This window comes from Podarcis vaucheri (genome assembly GCF_965113315.1).
Source record: "Podarcis vaucheri genome assembly, chromosome: 2".
Lineage (NCBI taxonomy): Eukaryota > Metazoa > Chordata > Lepidosauria > Squamata > Lacertidae > Podarcis > Podarcis vaucheri.
In genome coordinates, this window is record NC_138760.1 from 34561354 (window position 1) to 34583354 (window position 22001).

Consider the following 22001-nt stretch of genomic DNA (forward strand, 5'->3'; position numbering starts at 1 on the left):
GTCAAATGTCCTATGACATATGGGATTCTTTTCTGCTGCTGTGTCTGAGTGGGACTGGTTCTGTGGTTCCAGTCGGCGGTTGAGTCCCTGTGTATCCCTCTCTTTTCACCCCAGCTCGGCTTTCTTTTTTTAACCAGACATGTGAAAGGTGGGTGGGGCCTTCTGCTCTCAACTCCCAGAGGGACTCAAACTCCTATCTCCTGCTTTGCAGCTCCATGCCTTATGCCAGTAGGGGCGTTGCTGCTGCCACCACTGGTGGTCTGTGTTCACCTTTGTTGCATGTCCTGGCCCCTCTTTGGGGCTGCTTGTCAAAAACTCTCCCTGAATGGGTCTTCAGCCCTTGCCCCAAGGAGGGTTGTGTATGGTCTCCCAAGGGACCTACGAAGGTGCTTTGTTGCATGCCTTCTCCTTCTTCCCCAGTGTGTGTTGTGCTCCGAAAACTATGGTTGTTGTGAGGAGCACAAGGGCATTCAAATCCTGTTCTGCAAGGGATTGGCCATTGTTCACTGCGTCACTGGGGCAGATGGCTTGGGACTATGTTGTGTGCGCATGTGCGTGCTGTAGAGGTTGGTGTGGGCCTGTTGTTCACTGGCATCTTCTGTGTGTTGGCTAGGATGTACTCCCTATTTTCATGTTGGAGATTATGGGTTGCATGTGGCTGTCATCACCAGTGTAGACCCTGCTTGGTGGGCTGTGGCAGTGTTCTGCCCCTTCACAGCTGCACAGAGTGGGAAAAGGACAGGGGCATATCTCTAGACCTGAATAAGGTAAGCGTAGGATTGCTTGGTGAAACTTATATGTTTGACAGCTTTCTTCAATCAGCTGACAGCCTTACTGTTAAGATTAGTATGCTACCAATGCCGCTAATCTCATCCAGGATGTACTACCTAAACATGCAATTAGTTAGTGATTGAGAGCTGCGTGGAGAGTAAATGTTCATTCTCCTTTGTCTTCCCAATATTCCCAATCACTATCTTATTTCAGGTTTACAAAATGCATCTGGCATGAAATCCAGCCCAGGTGTGCTTTGTACTGGGTAGCTGTTGTTGATCTATTTCAGCCTTGCAAATGTGTCCTGCAAATGAATCTCATGTAGATGCCCAGCATTTTCTTAATTACAGTGGTACCTCAGGTTATGAACTTAATTCGTTCTGGAGGTCTGTTCTTAACCTGAAACCGTTCTTAACCTGAGGTACCACTTTAGCTAATGGGGCCTCCCGCTGCTGCCACACTGCGATTTCTGTTCTCATTTTGAGGTAAAGTTCTTAACCGGAGGTACTACTTCCGGGTTAGCGGAGTCTGTAACCCAAAGTGTTTGTAACCCGAGGTGTTTGTAACCTGAGGTACCACTGTATTTGGTTAAAAAGTTATATATTGCCCTTCCTCAGATATGGCTCCAGGACAGTTTTAAAGATCCACAAACACTAAAACCCCATTATAAAAACAACAATAGATAAAAACAGAGTGATCAACAAAAATTAAAAGTGCATTTAAAGATACTTTATTGCACTGGTGTTCAGCTGGTGTGTCGGGGACCCACAAGAGGGTCACAGCCTGAGCCATAGTGGGTCACAACAGGAGCACTTCCACCATGCAAATATATGGTGAAAGATTAAGAAATGGGTGCCAGATGAATGTTTGGGTTAACAGTGTGTCCTAGGTCTGAAAAGGTTGAAGATACCTGCTGTATCATCTGAGCTATTTACTGTCACCTTGGTAAATGTCTTTTAAAAGTTGGATGGTCAGAAAAAGGACTCAACATCTTTGGAAGATATCTAAATCTTCTACAAAAAGTAGGTGATATAAACATACTAGCCAAAAGTCAACAAGAACTACAAGAAATACCGGAAGAATTAAATAAAAATTAAAAGGTAGGGCCAAAGATGAATCTAGCCAAGGCTAAAGCCATGTTTAAAGAAGAAAATGATATAAAATTAGAAAATAAATAAAATAGTGCAAGATGTACAATAGTACATCCATTTAGGTCCAAAAAAATAATGCCGGGAAGAGAAAATCAAACAGCAGAAATAAAGAGCAGAATAAAACAAATGTGGAAAACTCAGCTTTATAATGAAAAATAAAAATAAAATAAAAATGTTCAATATGTGCATATTACCTGTGATATGTTATGGAGTGGAGAACTGGACCAAGACTCAGATGAACACGAACAGTTTAAGAATAACACAACATGCCATGGAACGGGCAATGTTTGAAATATCATTAAAAGATTAAAAAAACTACTAATAGGATACAACAATAATTGAATGTTACAGAAAAGGACACAGTTAAAATGGGCATCTGCAGAATATGTGGCAAGAGATGAGTCAGGCTGATGGAATAAAGCCGTGTTGTTAGTATGGAGACCCTACAATTCCAAAAGACAAGACGATGACCACCTATGCAATGGGCGGGCCATGTAAAACTAACAGCAGGTGTTATATGGCTGCAGAAAGCAGAGAACAGAAAATGGAGAGAGCTTGAAGAGGCATATATCCAAAGATGGATGTGAGATGCTGAGGAAGAAACTTTAAAAGCTTGGGAGAATAAAAAGGGTTTTGCCTGGCAATCAAAGGCAACCAATGTTGTTGCCAGGCGAGTTTTGCAGGGGAGAGCATTCTGTGACCGGGATGTCATGACCCAAAATGATCACCTCTCTAGTTGCCACCAGCTTCCCCTCCAACAAGGAGGGAACAGAGAAAAGGGACTCGTCTTAGAGTTAGGGCAGAAGGTGGGGCAGAATATTGTGTGTATGTGTGGCTCCAATGGGTGTGAAGAAGCAGGGAGTTAGCCGCACTGGATTTAGGGCAGTGTGGGTGGTTCCCCCACACAGGGTGCCAAGCTGAGGGGGCGCAAAATCGAGAAGACCCATAATTGCTAAGATCCATTTCAGGGTGCTATATTTTGGCCTTGCACAGGGCACCATATTATGAAAGATTGCAGAAGTCCTTCCCCTGGAGTTCGGCACTGCTGGTAGGCAGCAACTTGCAAGGAACAGTTATGCTGGAGAGACTTCTAGGGCAAGTGCAGCTGGCCACACTGCTTTGTAGGCTGCTGCTTGTGAGAAGAGCTGCTTCCAAGTTTTAGAAATCCAGAGGAAAGCGCTACCGGCTGCTAAGCATCCTGCAGGTTGGGAGGTGCTGCTGGCTGCCTCGGGGACAGAGAGGGGCATGACAAAGTGGTGTGACCCTAAGGTGGTTTGGGGGAACTTGTGGGTGAGAGAGGCAAAGCGCATGGGCTTGATGTGCAGGGACACCTTTGGGATGCAGCTGTTTGGTGGGGAAGGTTCAGAAGGATGCCGTTCCTTCCCTACAGCCTGCCCTCAGACAACTGGGGCAGGCTTAGATTGCCGGGTGCGGGTTGCCCAAGCATACGAACGGCTTGGCCCCTGGGAGGCTGTTGGGACTTGTCGGAAACTCAGGCTTTGGGGGAGGTGGACGCTCTGAAGCGGGGGGGGGGAGGGGGGAGAGGCGCTTGTTCTGCGAGCCTTTCCCTCCCTGCGCAGCGCGGCGGGGGGAGGGGGGTGTTGGTAGGGGGAGGGGCGGGCGCAGGTGCTACCGCACGTGGCCTCTTCGGGGCTCCCCCTCCCCCGCGACGGGGGCGGGTTCGCGCGCTCCCTTCCTCGCTCGCTCGCTCGCTCGCTCGGGGCTACAGGCGGCTCGGGCGCAGCCGCGTGCTCTGCCAGCCTGCCAAGCCGGAGCCGGGCGCACAAGAGCCTCCTCTTCCGAGTCCTTCCCCTCCTCGCTCGGCGCGTCCAGCCGCCTCCTTTCCCTCCTCCTCCGTCGCCCTCCTGCCACCGGGCTGCCCCGGGGATGTCGCTCGTGGCGAAGGGACCCGGGGCTCCTGCACTCGCCTGCCCCCGCCGCAGGGACCACTGAGAGAGAAGCGTGAGTCACCCGCCAGAGCTGCCCGGGCGCCGCCTGTCGCCTGGGCTCGCCTTCCCTCGCCGCGGGTTTTTCCCCCTTTTCCTTCCCTCTCTCGCGCTCTTTGGGGGCTTTTGCGCGGGAAAGGGGGTCTCTGGCCCGGGTCTTCCCCCTCTCCTCAGGGTTAGTCCGGAGAGGGGAGGGGACGGAGGCGCGCGCACGAGGCGAGCTGGGGTGGTGGGGGGTGGGAAATCCCCGTGGTGTCAGGGAAAAGCCTGGCTGAAGGCGCAGCCGGCGCGCGAGAGCTGTGAGGCGCGGGGTTTGGAGGGGGGGTGGGGGTGGGGGCGGGGGCGCCGCCGCCAATTCCAACCCCTCTCCCTCCCGTCGGTGGTGTGTGGAGCCGCTTCGAAGCCTGACTCTGGCAGATGATTCATTCCTTGCGGGGGAGGCGCGGAGACACTTGGCTAATCCTCCCCCCAATGATGGCGAGCAGCGTGCGCGCTTCGAGGGGTGTGGGGGGATGGGATGGTGGCGCTTAATCCCTCTTCTGCCGTTTCTTCTGGCGTGTTGGCGAGGTCTCCTCTACGACCCCCACCACCCCACAGCAGCAGCAGCAGCAGTTGCAGCCCCCCCCTTCTCGCCGCCGCCTCGCTCCGCGGTGGGGCGCGCAGAGAGATTCCCAGAGTGGCGCATTTCTAGTTCCAGGGTGACACGACACTTGACCTCGTGTCCCTGCAGTGTGATGATCCTCCGCTCTGGAAAACTCCTAGGTGCGCTTGGGAGCAAGTGCCCGTGAACTCGGCGGGATTTACTTCTGAGTAAACATGCGTGGGCTGGGGCTGTAGGTGCTGGAAAATCTGGTCGATGGTAACTTGTAGATCCTTCCTGTTGTTGGCTGTGGGGAAGAGAAGATTGACCTGGGTTTAATTCGCCAGGGGGGGGGGAAATCTGGCGGTGTGGGGAAGAGATGCTGGGAGTGTTATGTGTGGGGTGGAGGAGCCTGTATTAGTGAAGCCGGATGAGCGCTTAAAGTTTCTTATTTAAAGGTTCGAGGTTGAAACTAGTGACATTTGGGGATCGTAGTGCCGCTGGCTTTGCCCACCTCCTCGGTTGCAAGCTCGGCTAAGAGTGGCGGGTGGGGGTAGCGCAGAGCAAAATCCCTCTCTTTATTGTTTCTTCTGCAGCCTTCATAGAGAAGTTGGGTTGCTGTGCAGAATAACAATACCGAGCTAAGCTCCCTGAACAGATCTGCAACACCATCCCAGGCTGAATTGCCAGAGACTAGAAGGGGAGAGGGGATTTATAACCCAGCGGTGCCTTTCCAACCCCCTTTCCCCTTGTGTTATCACACACACATTATTACACCTCAGCAGGGAGCTCGCAATGAGAGCTTCCCTTAGAAATCATTATGGAAGCAGTCTGGAGCAAACTAGCTCCAGGGGAAATGGGAGATAACTTTAGCAAGCGCCAAGCCGCAAAGCCAAATACTAGCTGTGGTTGAAGATTACAGTATTGTGCCAATTCATACCTTGCCTTTTGTCTCTCTCCTCTCCCCCTCCTCCTTCCACCTTTTACAGATTTGATATTTATACAGCAGTTGGCTGGCTCTGTTCTTTTGGCTTTGTTAGATGTAGCGTGTGAGTATGCTCTGGAGAAAGGAGAATAGACTAAGGGGCAGCATTGTCTTTAAACTGCTTCTCCCCCCCCCCATGGTATGTGGGGGGTAGGGGTGGGAGGAAAACCCCTCAATTACAGAACCAGCCAAAAGAAACTCAAGACCAGCTGATACTGCGGGGAAGGGGATGGGCAGGCTGCAGTTGGGGGTCTGGCTTGGAGATGAACTGTAGTGTGATTTGGAGGAATGAGGCAATGGGTCTGCATTCAAAATTCCAGCCTAGCCTGGGACTTCCTAGTTTAGGGGTCACAGTAAAATGGTACAGTCGGGGCCTATGCTTCTGGATTGGCCCTGGAGCACAAAATTAGAAGCATAGGATGTGACTTGGGATGAAAAGAGCCACCTTTTCCCGCTGAGACTGGGGTTGGCAGTGCAAACTGTTCAGACAGTGTAGACTGGCAGCCTGTTCCCATCAACCGCGTGAACTAGGGGGGCTGGCTCAGTGGTGTGTGCACACCTGAGTGTGCTGTGGGTGTCTTTAGGTTGGTAACCGAGAACTAATAAATTCGGAATAGCAGTGGCCTGTCCCCCTGCGTTCTTGGTGAACCAAGATCAGGACTGTAATGCTGCACAGTAACTGCTTTATTGATAGGGGCATGATAGGCATTTTCTCCAAAGCTGATGAGGGTGTGTGCAGATTGCCTCAGGTAGGGGGCCAGGAAATGCTTTATGGTGCCATTGGAAGGTTTCCGATCAGTTTCTTCTGCATCTAGATACACATAGCCATACACTTATGAAACTTAAGCGTGGGTGAGGTTATATACAGCATTTTGCTGGTGCTGATGGATGAATAAATAACTTCTTGGCAAAATAATGGCAACAGATGTAAGTGTCCTCATAGTTTGTAACTATTATTGTTTTTTTCCTAAACAGCAGACACTTCATACTAGAATATGCTGGGATGAAGTTTTGTCCTTTCCCGCCGTTTCAGTTTTAAATAATGCCAGAATAGGTGGTGTTTAATTGAATAGACCCATTAATAATTACGTGAAGCTATGAAATTTGCATCACCCCCCCCCAGTCTGCAACCCACCCACCCCAAATTATGTTTGCATTTTGGATTTTTAACGGAGATCTTAATTAGGTCCTATTGTAATATTCCCGTTAACACTAATTAAAACCAACCCCTCTAGGTGAATGCAAATTGTAAAGAAAAGAGCTGAATGAAGGGTAGGCTGATTAAAAGGAAGGAAAGGGTAAGGAGTATATATGCCAGCTCAAATGTGTATTTAGGATGTATAAGTCTTCCTTTCTTCCTCCTTTCAGTTCTTCTGTTCTCCTTGGAGCCTGTTGTGCGACTGCAGGAGGAAGAGAAAAGGATATATGTGGCAGGCTCTGCAGTGGCAAGGGTCAAGTGAGGGCTGTAAAACAACCGTTACTATCTGCACCTTAACTTTCATCTTCTGTTGGAGACCAGTGGCGATTCTCAAACGTTTTATTCTAAACAAAAGTCTGGCATAAGTAAGCTTAGGTTGGATTTGAGGGAGGAAAAAAGTGAAATACCCTCTGCATTAAAACCAGCAACATTAAAACCTGCTGTGTTACAGAGAATACGTACATACCAGAATTTCTGTGGTCCTGTGTACTGCTGTTTTACAGTGAAATGAGACTGTATACATGTTGTTGTGATGGTGTGGGTTTTGCTTTCATGTAAATCTGAACCAGTGTGCCTTCTAGTAGGGAAACACATCCGCCTTGAGAATGTGGCATTTTCGCTCTGCTCCAAGTGGTAGAGTTTGCAAATGGCAAAAAGATGCTCGACAGATTTTGAAGTGGCGACATCTTAACTCATGGGGTTCCAAGGTGGTGTTCCTGTTCAGTCGTGAGCAGGGTGAAATTTCTGCCTTAAGGGATTGGTTTTGGTGAAGCTGCCTGCATCTCAGTAAGACTCCCACACCTGACTCCTTCCCAAACTAGGATAGAATCGTACAGTCGGAAGGGACTCCAAGGGCCACCTAGTCCAAACCCCCTGCAATGCAGTAACCACAGCTATCCCTGAAAGATGGCCATCCAACCTCTGTAAAAACCTCCAAAGGAGGAGAGCCCACCATCTTCCGAATGCATGCCTACTGCCTCATTTCTCCAGGAAACAGATCTTGAGGCAAAGAAGAAAAGTCAACCAATTGTATAATATTTAGTTTAGAAGAGTCCAGTTTCCTGGTTTTAGATTTTTATAAGGTAATGTCACTGTCGGTTTTGATTTTTCAAAGTGGTTTTCAGGATAGTGTCTTTGTTTTGTGCTAGGGAATAATATATGATGTTATAATTGCAACGGGAGACTTACAGTTCTTTAGAGGCTATAGTCTGAGGCAGGCAGCACTTGTCCCAATAAACTCCTCCACTGCAGTGGAAGAGACTAAGGAAAAGTTCCCTCACCCCACCCCAGCCATTTTCAAGATACCGGTATGCTCACAAGGAACCTTCAGACCACATTGTGATTATTTAGCACAAGGCAGAAAATGTGAGAAATGGTCCTGGGAATAACAACAAGTTCTTGCATACCAAAAGCTTCATTCCCTGTGCTTGCAGTGATACCATGCACTGTCCAATCTCAAACATTTAATGGCATATAGACGGAATTCTGAAAGGTTCAGTGCAATAAAAGTTACTCTAACAATTAAAATACTGTTGTATAGCATTCATGGATCCTCATTGTGTGTTGCAGAACCCTGACTGCTGCTATGCACTGTCTGTGACTCTGTGTGTTGAGTGTACGGTCAGGTGGGGAAAGTTTGAGTTGTGTCTGTGTGCTTGGTGATCATGCTTGAGGCCTGCATCTATTCCCCTGTGCAAGAAATGTCAGGGCTTTTCTTGTTCTCGGGACTGAGAAGGTTGAAAGAGAGCCTTAATTTATGGCTGTTATACTTGAGCCTATAAAGTTGAACCAGGCTAATATAAAATAAGAGTTGGTCTGTAATTTTTCACTGAAATTTTTGAGCAATAAAAAATACTGTTACTATTTGTATATAATTGCTTTTCATTCGTCCTCCGTAACCTTTACAACAATTATGCATGGGAGTGGATAGTTTTACTACATTGTGTTATGTATTGGTTTGTGTGGATTGGGACTGAGGATGATAGTGACTTGCCAAAGACCTCCAGTGATGAAGACTGGAGGGACATCATTACTGAGCTAAGGCTTGAATGGGTACGTCAAGCTCTCCCCCCCCCCCATGCCAGACAGGAGGTGTTCCTGTAGGGCAGGGTTTCGTAAGGAGGGATGGTGGAGGGAAAAGCTATGAAGATTGTTAGTGGTCTTGGGGGCAGAGCTGGCCCAGCCATTAGGCAGGGGCAAGGTGAGGCTGCTGCCTCAGGCAGCACTCTCATGGGTGCCCTGCCTGCCCTGCTACCTTCATCAGCAGTGGAGAAGCAGCAGCACCATCAGCACCAATTTCAGGCAAGATTGTGTCTGTTTTGGACAAGCTCTCACCTGAAATTGGCATGATCCTGCCTGAAATCAGCGCCAATGGCAGCACTGTTTCTCTGCCAGCAGCATATGCAGAAGGGCGCGTGGAGGTGGCAGATGCGGCAGTGGCAGAGCAGGTAGTGGTGGTGGCAGGGACAGGTGTGGTGGTATCAGGACAGGGTGGCAAATCTCATTTCACCTCAAGCGGCGAAAAAGGATGTGCTTTCCCTGCTTAGGGGTCTAAGGAACAGTTTGTGTCATTCTTAAGGAGCAAAGTTTACAGTACAGTATATTGAGAAGAAACCTAGAAGTCGTAAATTGAAAGCCAAATGATAGCCTTTCATACCAAGTAATGAGTGTCTCTCTCTCGCTCTCTTTCTGGGCTGTAGTCCCTGAAGGGAAAATTAAGCAAAAACACTTGTAAATCCCAGGTTTTTGCAGGGCTACACAAGCTCAGTGCTGCAGTCCTAAGCACCTTTATGCAGAAGTAAGTACTGCTGAAATTAAGGAACTTAATGCTGAGTAAAAATAAAAAAATTCCTTCCAGTAGCACCTTAAAGACCAACTAAGTTAGTTCTTGGTATGAGCTTTCGTGTGCATGCACACTTCTTCAGATACACTGAAACAGTGTATCACCCATTCAGATACACTGAAACACCCACTCAGATACACCCATTCAGATACACTGAAACAGTGTATCACCCATTCAGATACACTGAAACACCCATTCAGATACACCCATTCAGATACACTGAAACAGTGTATCACCCATTCCCACCACCCTTCTGAGTAATACCCCTCCCCACCTTCTCACTATATAGAAGGATCTGGCAACTTCTGTTTCAGTGTATCTGAAGAAGTGTGCATGCACACGAAAGCTCATACCAAGAACTAACTTAGTTGGTCTTTAAGGTGCTACTGGAAGGATTTTTTTTTATTTTGACTATGGCAGACCAACACGGCTATCTAATGCTGAGTAAATACAGGATTGAGATGAAATTAAAGTTCTTCATATCCTTGCAATGGAATTTTCTTTGTCAAATGTTTAAAAGCCCATTGCGTGCCCCATTTTTTAAGAATGCTTTCTAAGGACTGGAAGGAAGCTGGAAATGACCCGTATCTGACATAGTAGAGAATCTTTCCACTTGGGATATTTGCCTTCAGAAATCTCACGCACAATGCGAAAATGGCTTCCTTGATTTTTAGCTCTTTCCTTTATTGAAAAGAATCTTAGAAAAAGTTTGTACATTGGCTTGGCACCTATTATTATATCATGATTCCAAAACGTTGGCACTCTTACTGGAGGTTCTATAGGTGTTCGATAAAACTACTAGCACATTTGCAAAGCTAAGCAGAGTCTGGTATGGTTTCATATTGCATGGGGAAACTGCATGTTGAAATTCCTGCATTGCAGGGATTTGGACTAGGGTTGCCCTCAGGGTCCCTTCCAACTTTACAATTCTGTGATTCTACGAAGTCCCAACTTCAAGACTGTGTCTTGAGCAGCTGTTGTGGCTGGTAATTCTTCTCTCATTCTGGGATGCTCAGTTGTGTGGGTCTCAGGTGCAGAATTGGAAAGAAGTAGCTTAATTTTCAGCTTTTATTGTTTGTTGTCCCTACAAGCCCCACTCAGTAACCAGATCCCTGTTGGCTACTGTAAAAACACAGGAGGAGTGTCCTTGGTGTCACTGACTCCACAGAGGCTAAAATTAAAATAGGAAATTGTTTTTATGGGCATGAAGGACCATCAGAGCTGGCTTGACCTTGCTCACATGTTTTAAGTAGGATAGATTTTTCTCTGTGTATAACCTACATGTTTCTATCTCTTCACTACATTCTGCATCCATATGGCTTAGATGGGGCAAAAATATTATGTGTTTTGTGTCCACCTTGTATTCTGATGCCCAGGTGTGGCCACTACTTCCCTAAAAAGTGCCTCAGGAGGGGGAGAATTGCAATCGAGAAGCAGCAAGCAAGGGAAGGAGTTCTTAACCTCCTGGCTGCTGTTCACTGTTTCCCCACCCTGCAATAAGTCCTCTCCTTGCTATTTACCAGACACCTGATTCTGTCAAAAACATGACCATTAGGGTTTGGGGCAGCATAAAATGCAGGTGCAGGCTTATCCTGTCTTAAGAAGGAAGTTTGAGAATCAAAACAGGGTATGTGTCTGTCTGTTTCCATCCGCAATGGGTGGTTGCCTCAAGTGTGCCCAATGGTAAATGGAACCAGGAGAACAGAGGGAATCGAAAGAGCGTGATTGGCAAGGCACTCTCTTGTACATGGTAGCTGTGCAAAATGGATGCTTAATGGCATTGTGCATAAATGACAAAATAACTCTGAGCGGCCTTGAGCTTTTCATTATTATTGTTATTATAAATTGTGCAATGGCAACGAGTTCTTCCAGCTCCCTGAGAAGTGTTTCCAATGTGATAACAGCTGTTGTTTTAAGGCAGTTGCGGCTTTATCCTAATGGCGAGGTGAAAACTAGATTTGCTCCTAAATGGGTGCTTGTTTACAGTGTTATTGATCTGAAGGTTCTCTGAGACAGCCTGTCTACATGAAAAAGGAACTCCAGCGTGTTCTAACCACAGTGCCCCTTTTGCTTTCTGCCTTGGGACATACATGGACCACTTGTGTTTGAAAGGGACTTTGTACTGTAACCACATCCATAAATCGGAGATGGAAAAACTGATATTGTTTACACAAGCATTTGCCTCAAATGAAAGAGGTGAGTTCCTTGGCTAACTCTTTTAACTTCCTTGAACTTCTCATACTTTCCGATTTGCACATAAATCAGCGGTGAAGGTGAGTTAAGGTGATAATAATTGATTGATTCCGGAGGGCTGTGTGGAGATAAAAAGTTTTTCAGAGACTTGGAGGTGTTGAGTAGAGGAGTTATATACACCCATGGCATATGCAGTCATTTTCGTTTTGTTCTGCCACAGTGTTTGGTCAAACAGGTGTTGCAGGTTTTTGTTAATGCTTCAAGGTCTGTCTTTTGAAATCCACAGCAAGAAGGGATGGCCAAGCAGCCTTGTCTCAAAAATCAATTGCTCCTCTCCAGTGTTAAAAGCAAACACTTGTCAACCCTCAAGGGGGTTCTTCTAGCATTTAGCTTTAATGCTCAAAGGGCACAATTCAAGTTCTCCTCTGCCTGCTGCCCTTTTCTCATGACACTGCAGGTCTTCCGCATATTGGTTTGTCAATTATATAAGTAGTGCCTTTGATTGATTGATTGATTGATTGATTGGAGTAGCACCTTTCTCCCTTCTCTCCCCTGCACCCCAAATTAGCTCCAACACTTTTAGGATTTTTTTCCCAAGGTTGTTTTTAATCACCGTATTTTTCACTCTATAAGACGCACCAGACCACAAGTTGCACCTAGTTTTTGGAGGAGGAAAACAAGAAAAAAAATATTCTGAATCTCAGAAGCCAGAGCAGCAAGAGGGATCACTGTGCAGTGAAAGCAGCAATCCCTCTTGCTGTTCTGGCTTCTCGGATAGCTGCGCAGCCTGCATTCGCTCCATACGCACACACATTTCCCCTTACTTTTTAGGAGGGAAAAAGTGAGTCTTATAGAGCAAAAAATACGGTAAATTTTATTTTCGTTTGTGGTGAAATAATTGGTACATATTTATTTAATTTCATAAAATTTATACACTGCTTAATTTTTTTTTATAAAAAAACCCCTCAAAGCAGGTTACAAAGAATATGTCCATTATTAATAACAGTTTAGTCCTAACTATGTCTACTTAGAAGTAAGTCCTGCTAAGTTCAGTGGTGCTTATGCCCAGGTAAGTGGCTTTAGGCATTAGAATCGCAGCCTAGTTAGCCTTTAAAAATAAGAGAAATGCAGTTTTCCTTTGAAGTGAAATTCACTAGTTCGGAAGTTGCTTACAATGTGCACTATTCTATTTCATCACACTGAATTTGTATGGGGCTTGGAGAAGACAGGAGAGGTAGGAAAATAGAGCAAACAGGGCTGTCCATTATATGTGTATAGTCATAAAACTATAGGTGCTGCTGCAGACCCTCCAAGTCTCCCTATTTACCAGGGACAGTCCCAAATTTACAGAAGCTGTCTCGGTTTCTGATTTGATCCCAGAATGGCCCGCCTTTCCTTAGGACATTCCTATTTTCACTGGATAAATGTTGGAGGGTATGGAGTTATGCGACCCCCGGGCCAAGGAGAAAAGTAACTATACAGCCTTTAGAAGACATCTGAAGGCAGCCATCTATAGGAAAGTTTTTTAATGTTTAATATTTTTTTATGTTGGAAGCCACCCAGAACGGCTGGAGCAACCCAGTTAAGTGGGCGGGGTATAAATATTATTATTATTATTATTGGACTAGGATGTCCCTGTTTTCATCAGAAAAGTTTTGGATCAGGAGTGCTGTTCCTGTTGTCTTGGAGATATATTCTTTGGTGCACATCCAAGCTCTGATAGTTCTTTTAGTTCTTTGGAATTATTTTGTAGTTCTCTGTCTCTATCAGGAATGAGGTTGAATTGTTCATCCTTATCAGCATCAGATCCTGCCAACCTAGCAGTTTGAAAGCACAAAGTGCAAGTAGATAAATAGGTACCGCTGTGGCGGGAAGGTAAACGGCATTTCCGTGCACTGCTCTGGTTCGCCAGAACTGGTTTAGTCATGCTGGCCACATGACCTGGAAGCTGTATGCCGGCTCCCTCAGCCAGTAAAGCGAGATGAGCACTGCAACCCCAGAGAGGCGTCCGCTACTGGACCTAATGGTCAGGGATCCCCTTTACCCTTTACCTATCAGCATCAAATAATTGCATCCTGAGGCAGTCTGGGTAGCTTATGTGCATTTGTAAAGTTTTGAAGTTGCTTCTGCAGTTGTTTGCAGCTGTTGCTTCAAATTGGGCTGGCAACACAGATCAGTGTGCTAGCCAGTGTGCTAGCCAGCAGATTCAGAACAGCGAATGCTCCACCATTGGCCAGTGTTTTACCAGCATTGCTCTGCTGTCACCAAGGCAGATTGGCAGGTAATAGTGTGATAAGATGCCTGTAGACTGCAGGTTGCTCTCCAGATTGTGTTGCCAGGGCCTGTCTGGCTTTCTCAGTCTGCAGAGGAATCTGCAATAACTCAGTGGGACTGTAAGACTGGAGTCCAGTTTAATCTGGGCTGGACTGGTGAGACACCTAGGGATTAGATAAATAAGTGCCAACTGAAGATTTGTTGGGTTTTTTTTGTTTGTTTTTGCTTTCAAGGTAGTTTATCTAGTCCCATGGGCTGCATTTACTCATTCAGTCTGTAAATGCAGATTTTTAAGTGCACGCATTTGCTAAATTAGTTTGTCATCACAATTTTTCAAAACATACCAGCTGATGGCAGATAAATGCCTTTTGAAGGTTACTTGAGATAATAAAAAGTGCATGTAGGGAACTCCTTAATTTATCGGAGCATTTTTATAGTATATCATGTAGCTGGGATACAGTAAATAATTCGCTCTTGTAAAACATCTAGGGCAAGTGTAAAAAAAAAAAAAACAGATGAGAAAAAGAGGGGGCTAGTTTTCAATGCCCAGTCAGAGCCTAAGCAGTGTTTATAGCAGTAGTGGGGAATCTTCCCTGGCCAGTGGGCCAGATTCTTATCTCCCCACCTTATGAGCCAATTTTGACATGTGAGTCGGGGCACCTACCTGTCAATCACCTGATGTCACTATGATGTCTGGTGATGCTGTGCTTTGAAGCCCAAATGTGGCACGTGGCTGCTGGAAAGCTTCCCTGTACTGTTCTTTAAACCTCCAGAAACTAAAGGAGAAGGGCTGTTAGTGGTAGAGCATCTGTTTTGCATGCAGACGGTCCCAGGTTTAATCTCTGGCATCTCCAGGTTGGGCTGGGAGAGACTCCTGCCTGAAATTCTGGACAGCTACTGCTAGTCAGCGTAGGCAATAATGAACCAGATGAATCAATGGTGTGACTCAGTATTAAGCAGCTTACTAGGTTCTTATGTAAAGCCATAAAAGTGGTATACAACAAGATACACATAAGAGAACATACAAGGAACTAAAGTTCTAAAAACAATTAAAACCATTCCTACAAGTTCTAAAACCAATAAGATCATTCCTACGGATAACAATTAATTTTCCACAAATGACAGGGGGAGACATCTGAAATGAAAACATCTTTAGCAGGTGCCTAAGCATCATGATGCTAGGTGCCTAATTTTACCTGGTATCCGATTCTAGAGGGCTGGAGCTGAAACCTTAAAAGCCCAGTTCCTAGTACAAGCTGAGCACATCTCTATGGCATGTGGTATTCTCAGCAGTATCCTCATCTGAAGAGCACAGTGGCTGGACGGGGGATGTATTGAGCACTGTAACTGGTTCGACGTTCTTTAGGAATTAAAATGCCAAAGCCGAAACCTTGAACTACAGCTGGTAGCATATTGGCAGCCAGTGCAGTTCCCTCAGTAGAGGTGTTCTATGATGTTGATAGGATGCTCCAGTCAACAACCTAGCTGCTGCAGTCTGAACCAGCTGCAGCTTCCGGTTTATGACCAGGAAACCCATGTGGATTGCACAGAAGTAATCCATTCTTGAGGTTACCAGTTCCAAAGTATCTTGGTCCAGAAATGGTAGTAACTGTCTTACCAACTAAAGCTGGTAAAAGACATTCCTAACCACAAAGGTCACCTCTGCCTCAAGTGACAAAGATGGGTCCAGGAGCACCCCAAAATCACATACCTGTTCCTTCAGAGGGAGTGCAACCCCATCCAAAACATGTAACTGATTATCTCCTGAACACAGGAACCATGCACCCACAGGGCCTCTGTCTTTCCAGGGTTTAAGCTCAGTTTACTGGCTCTTATCCAGCCTACCACTGTGCCCAGACATTGGTCCAGAGTGTGCCTGGCCACTCCCAGTTCAGATGTTCTGAAAAGCAGATGCCAGAAACTGCCCTAGCCACTCTTGTTCACTAACTAGAGTTTTCCAGACAAGAGCAATCCAACATGAAGTACAGTACACATTGCAGTAGTCCAGCCTAAATGTGGCAGGGTACAAGTGACAACGGCCAGATCCGCATGATCCAGGAAAGATTAGAGTTGGTGCACAAGATTAAACTGGGTAAAGGTCTCCTGGCCACAGCTGCCATGTAGGGCTTATGAGGCAAGGACAGGGCTTATGAGGCAAGGCAAAGCAGTTGACTCAGGTGGCATATCTGGCCCCAGGGAACACACCACTCACTGCCATGCCCCCGCCTCCTACTCTTCTGTGGGTGTGCCCCCTGCCACAGCAGAGGAGCAGGCAGCAGTGGTGGGGGGCTTTGCCTCAAGTGGCAAAACATTGCGGGCCAGCCCTGTCTCCTGAACCAATATTGGGTCCAGGCGCTGTCCTAAACTGTAGACATTTTCCTTCAAGAGACGTTCAAGGCCTTCTAGCACAGGCTGTGTGTCTCAGCCAAGATCAGCTCACCTACTGACCAAAAGCATTTCTGTCCTCTCTGGATTAAACTCCTGTATATTAACTGAGATCAGTCAATTTAATATTCAGTCTGTGTACGTTCTCTTTTCATGAATGCCCTTTGATTCTCTCTGCAGTGTTGGGGAGTTCAAATGACTTATTGAAAGTATTCTCTTTGTCAAAGTTGTACATGTCCTTAACATTCCCACTGCTGTCCAGTGTAATACAGTTTTGATTTCATTCCTGATAATATCCATTACACTACTGAACCCTAGTCCTAATCTGAAAATGAGCCACCCCAGCCATTATGTTTTTCTTGAAGAGAACCAAACCTTATATGAAAGTTTTTGTTTAAGTGAAACAAAAGAAAATTCAAGTTACCAGTTCTGAATCATCTTTTATTTCTTTTGAGAGCCAGATGTGCTAGTACGTTCATTGGCATCAACCAGAATGAATAATGGTTACATAAAACAAACAATATCTGGGAAGATTTTTTGGATTTGTCAGGTTTATTGTGCTCTTCCATCTTCAAGGGCTGGGAAGCAGCAGGTGAGGTGGAGGCCTACTGCTCTACTGCTGCAATTTGCTGTAACAAGCCAAAGATAAGCAACATGGTGGAGGAAGGGGGCAGGTAACAGGATTTCTGTGCACTGCAGAGTTTCTTAGCCGTGCTGAAGTGATCGTCTTGTTTTGTAGCCGTTAAAAATATTTCTGAAATCCTGTCTTTTACTTTTACTTTAAACATGGTAGTTCTGGCACAGATAGGTTGCATCTTTGAAGCATCTTTGATTCCAGGCAATTCAGGACTCTCCAAGTTTCCAGAATGGATGGGCTTTATATTTAAACTTTGTACATTTACCCTGCTTATTGGAACTTTCATTACTGAGTAATAATCCAAGATTGTTCCCCATGTTTTATTCACTCTTGAGTTGTAGTCCTTTCTCCTGGGTAACATTTAACCATGCAGTGAAAGGATTTTGTTTTTTCAATATTATGGAGATACAAATTATCTTAGAAACAGTACCATGCAATCTCTCACCTGCTGGCCCAATTAGACCCACCAGGCCTCTTGATTTGGCCCGTGAGACTGTTTTGGGTGATCCAGTGACACTAGGCATAGGAAAGTTTAAGCCACTGCTGCTGCAAAGAAAGGGTTGGAAGTGTATTCCAAGGCTTGGCGGGCTCACACAATTCCTCCTTCGCAGCTGCAGCTTTGAAAACTTGGCACCTTTCCCTGTTGCCCTGACTTTGGCAGGGATGAGATCTACTTGGAAGTGATGGGGAGCGTTCATCATTTTAATGTGAGTGATGCTAATTCTGTTTTCCCATCTGAACCCAAACTGAGCTGGTTTAGGTGTGCTGAACCAACTACTCCAAGCTTATTGGCTTAAACCAGAGCTGCATCAGATGGAGCTAGACCTGAAGCAAATGATATAGCCCGTTACATCAGACCAGTGGCCCTGATCCAGCATCCTGTTCTCACAGTGGCCAATCAGCCTATGGGAAGCACCAAAGCAGGGCCTGAATATTAACAGCATTCTCCCCACTTGTGATCCCCAGCAATTGGCATTCAGGAGGATGCTGCCTTCAACCGTGGAGACAGAATATAGCCATCATGATTAGTAGCCATTCATAGCTTTATCTTCCATGCATTCGTCTAATCCTCAGTTTTAAGCCACTCAAGTTTGTGGCCATCACCACATCTTGTTGAAACAAATTCCAGAGTTTAACTATGTGTGTGTGAATCAGAACACTGGCTTTTGTTGACAGGCTCATAGATTTTAATTGGAATTTCAATGTATTAATCACAAAGAAGGATTAGAACACTTCCCCTTCATTTTCACCCTGTTCACTGAATCCAAGCACTCCTGATTCTTCTTAGGTTACTGTTTCCTCAGATGTGCACAGAATATTGGCCTCCTATTTGTAAATTGGCCTTCCCTGTTTAGAGGACTGTGGAGTAAAATGAAAGTTTTATCAAAAATGTGCTTTTGACTGAATGGAATTCAGTGTTGATAAAAAAATGCACATTCAATTTATTCCTGATCCAGCAAAGCTGCTTCTGTGCATAGATCTCCATTGTTGGTTCAGGTAGAGAGGGAGAGTAAAAGAAGAAAAATATCCTTGTTCTGTGGGTGTGGAATGTAGGAAAAGACACAACTTCTGCAAAGCTTATTTCCTCCAGGTCTGCATGTTTAATACATTTTTAAAGAGGGTCAGGTTTGTGTACATATAGTGATGAACATGCTTTGGAGATACATCTGTATTTTCAGGATCTGGGTCAATAAAAGGAACTACTTAGGGAGGCAAGAGGATAGCCTATAGCTTATGCTGAGAGAGGGTCAGAAACTGCCATTTGTTGACAGTCTTGAAATATCCAGGTCTCCCCAGTGACCCTGAATGTCCACCGTGGTCCCCCCCCATTTTAAAGCTTTAATTTTAAAGTGATGGCTTCCTAAAAATAAATAAATAAATCTTATTTCAAACAACCAGCATTCAAATTGTGCATACACTGTAAAAACAGCACAAGAGTTCTGCTTAATCAAAGCAATTTATTCCTTTCATCAATTTGTCAGTTTTACTTTTGGCAACTGAAAATGAAAAGTAACTTTCCTTAAAGATTTAGGTCATGTTGGTAGATTGTAAGCAGCAGAACACAACATTTTTTAATATGTGGGAGCCCTTATAATATTATGCATTTGGAATGCCCTGAAAACTAGTCAAAAGTCTGACAATGTTGGTATGCAATTAGATATTAGCTTCTACTCCTGTTGCTTTTCTTCCAACTTGTCGTTCATTAATTTTTTTGTAGGGCCATGCAAATAATAATTAAGCACCATACAATAATTAACTGCGTATTTGATTGATAGAATGTGTATAATCCAGAAGCACCTCCACTGGCTATCACCGGAGGATTTTAAAGGCAAAAAGTGGGCAATTTTTATTCTTCTTTCTTTTGACTGCATGAACAAGTAAGACTATTGAAGCTTGGCTTGTGGGTAAATACTTTGCACATTTCTTTTGTTCTTGTTAAAAGCAACAAAAATCCCTTTGCTAGCTGGGGAGCTGTGTTAGAACCCTCTAAGCCACAACTAGTCTCAGTAAGGTTGTTTGTTAGTTAATAATGCTAGATGGGACGAAACTGAAGCATTTGGAGCAGCTGGTTGTTTTATGATCCTCGTACAATTTTCTCTCTTGGTTGTTTTTTTTTTTTTTGAGGGGAGGGGGTTTACTTGTGTGTACTAGATGTACTACGAGTAAAATAAAGGACAGCACACACACATACATTGTTGAGATCTCCACATCTGTACCATGTGTATGCACTTAGATTTTGCCAACTTTAGTCTTAGTAGGTGGGTTGTGCTAAGAGCATCCCTTGTGTTGTTCTTTGCAAAACCAGCTCTTCAGTGTGTTAAGATAATTTCACACTGGTGGGGTGCTTGACTATTTACTGCACTTCTTTTTTTCCTTTGTAAAACTTAGGCTTCTGTTTTGGTGGGGAGGGAAGGCGGTTCATGATGGCAGCTATAGTGGAGTAGTTTCCTGCAAGCACATTGTAGATCCCTGCCTCTTCCCTGCTGCATCGATAAATCTTGCCTGTGTAGCACTTCTCTGCAGTCACCCCAGAGGATGATACAGAACCTCACCTCCGCTTCCTGAATCACAGGTGGACCCAGGTGAGCCTACATATTTGTAACCTCACCAAGCAGAGGACAAGCAATCCTTAAGAGTGAATCAGCAGGCCAGTGGTGTAGCGTGGGGGGTGCAGGGGGGCCAGCTGCAACATCTGGGGGTTAGGGGGTGCAAATCCACGGGTTAGGGTGTGCAAATCCACAGGCTAGGGGGCGCAAATTACTTGCCTTGCCCTGGGTGCTGACAACCCATGCTACGCCACTGCAGCAGGCAGATTTACAGTGGTACCTCGGGTTACATACACTTCACGTTACAGATGCTTCAGGTTACATACTCCTCTAATCCAGAAATATTACCTCGGATTAAGAACTTTGCTTCAGGATGAGAACAGAAATCGCGCAGCGGCAGCAGGAGGCCCCATTAGCTAAAGTGGTGCTTCAGGTTAAGAACAGTTTCAGGTTAAGAACGGACCTCCGGAATGAATTAAGTACTTAACCCGAGGTACCACTGTACTCTTCTGATCAATGTACAATTAAAAGAGTTGCATACTGTACTCAGAAGACAGAAAAGCCTCTAAGATCCTGCTATAGAATAAACTGGACTCCGTCTCTTGAACTGCATTTGAGGGGGTGCTTATTTACATTCCCGGAAGCCTTGTTAACAAAACTCTGTCACACTTTGTGACCATGCTCTCTTTGGTGTGAGGATGACATATCCCCCAGCACCACCAATCAAATTTAAGAAGTTGATTCTGCTTCAGTCTTGCCAGAGGCTGGATCATCACAACAGGAAAGAAGCTTCACCAGCATTTCTAGACATTTCTCTTTTAAAAAGCACTCTGGGCGCTTGGAAATGAAGAACTGCAGCAAGAGTTGAACCCTCCCTCCACCCCAAAGCAATTCAGGAAAAGGGCCAAGCCTCCTTAAGGAAAACTGGTGTGTTCTTCGTGCAGTGGCAGATCTTGGGGTCTGAAATTTCAGCAACGCCCTGTGCAGCACCGAAATTCGGCGCCCCACCGCCTCAGTTGTCTGATGTTTTTCTTTCTCTCCTCTCTGCTGCTACCTCCTCTCTTTCCTTAAGACAAGCAAAAGAATGGATATTTTTTTTAAAAAAAAATCTATTTCTCGCTGGTGAAATCTGCTCCCTCATTGGCTCCACATCTGTGCTGGAATCTTTATCAGCCAAATCTATACATGCAGCAGGAACATGAGGAACAGCTTTTTCTGGATTGTACCACTTGAGACTGCAGGTGGGGGAATCACATAATGGAAGATTCCACCATGCAAGAATCTGCTTCACATAGTGTTGGAGCAAAGGAATCTAGGGTGGCATTGTCCCAGACATACTAGGGTTTTTCCTTTTCAAATCTGTCTGGCTGACACACTTGTACATGGAAATAGTGCAGTCCAGGAAAAGCTGCATCATGCAGTTCTCCGTCATGCGTAGATTGTCTCACAATGCAGGGCACTGCCAATGTATAGGCTTAGTGGACGTCTGAAGGTTCCCCAATGGAAGCAAGAAATACATTATAAAGTGGAAAAACTAAGAAATGTCCACTTGAACCCAGCCAGCAATGACAATTAATACAAGGCATACTGTTTCTTGGATGATTTTAGGTGTGGGTCGTTACTTTGTCTTTTGGCCCAGTCAAGGCAATATGGAGTAATCGGCAAGCAGCTTACTATTATTTACCTTAAAGAGGCACAATACTAACAGGAACTTCTGCATCCCTATATCAAACTAATCTCAGACAATAGGAGGCTGAAGACCTCTGTGCCATTAAAAAAATATCATGGATCAAAATTATGTAATTTAACAGAAATATTCTATATAATTTTAAGCTAGGGCTCTACTTCCTGCTGGGTTTGTCTCTCAAAAATTAAAATGTATGAATTAGAAATGCATTAGTTTCACAGTTTACAATCTGGTGACGCGTTGGAGTAAGAGTAAAACTTAATATAAGACAGAATGCACTGTGTTCATCAGTCTTGCTTTCGTTA

At 45.2% G+C, this 22001-nt stretch overlaps 1 protein-coding gene across 2 annotated transcripts in view; it reads left to right on the plus strand.

Annotated features, from left to right (window-relative positions):
• Positions 1-3619: 3619 nt before the first annotated feature.
• RBFOX3 (RNA binding fox-1 homolog 3) overlaps positions 3620-22001 on the plus strand; it is a 346079-nt gene continuing 327697 nt past the window's right edge. For both annotated transcript variants that reach the window (XM_082210955.1, XM_082210956.1), the window contains exon 1: positions 3620-3884. The gene's annotated coding sequence lies outside the window, so the exon portion shown is untranslated. The remainder of the gene's footprint in view (positions 3885-22001) is intronic.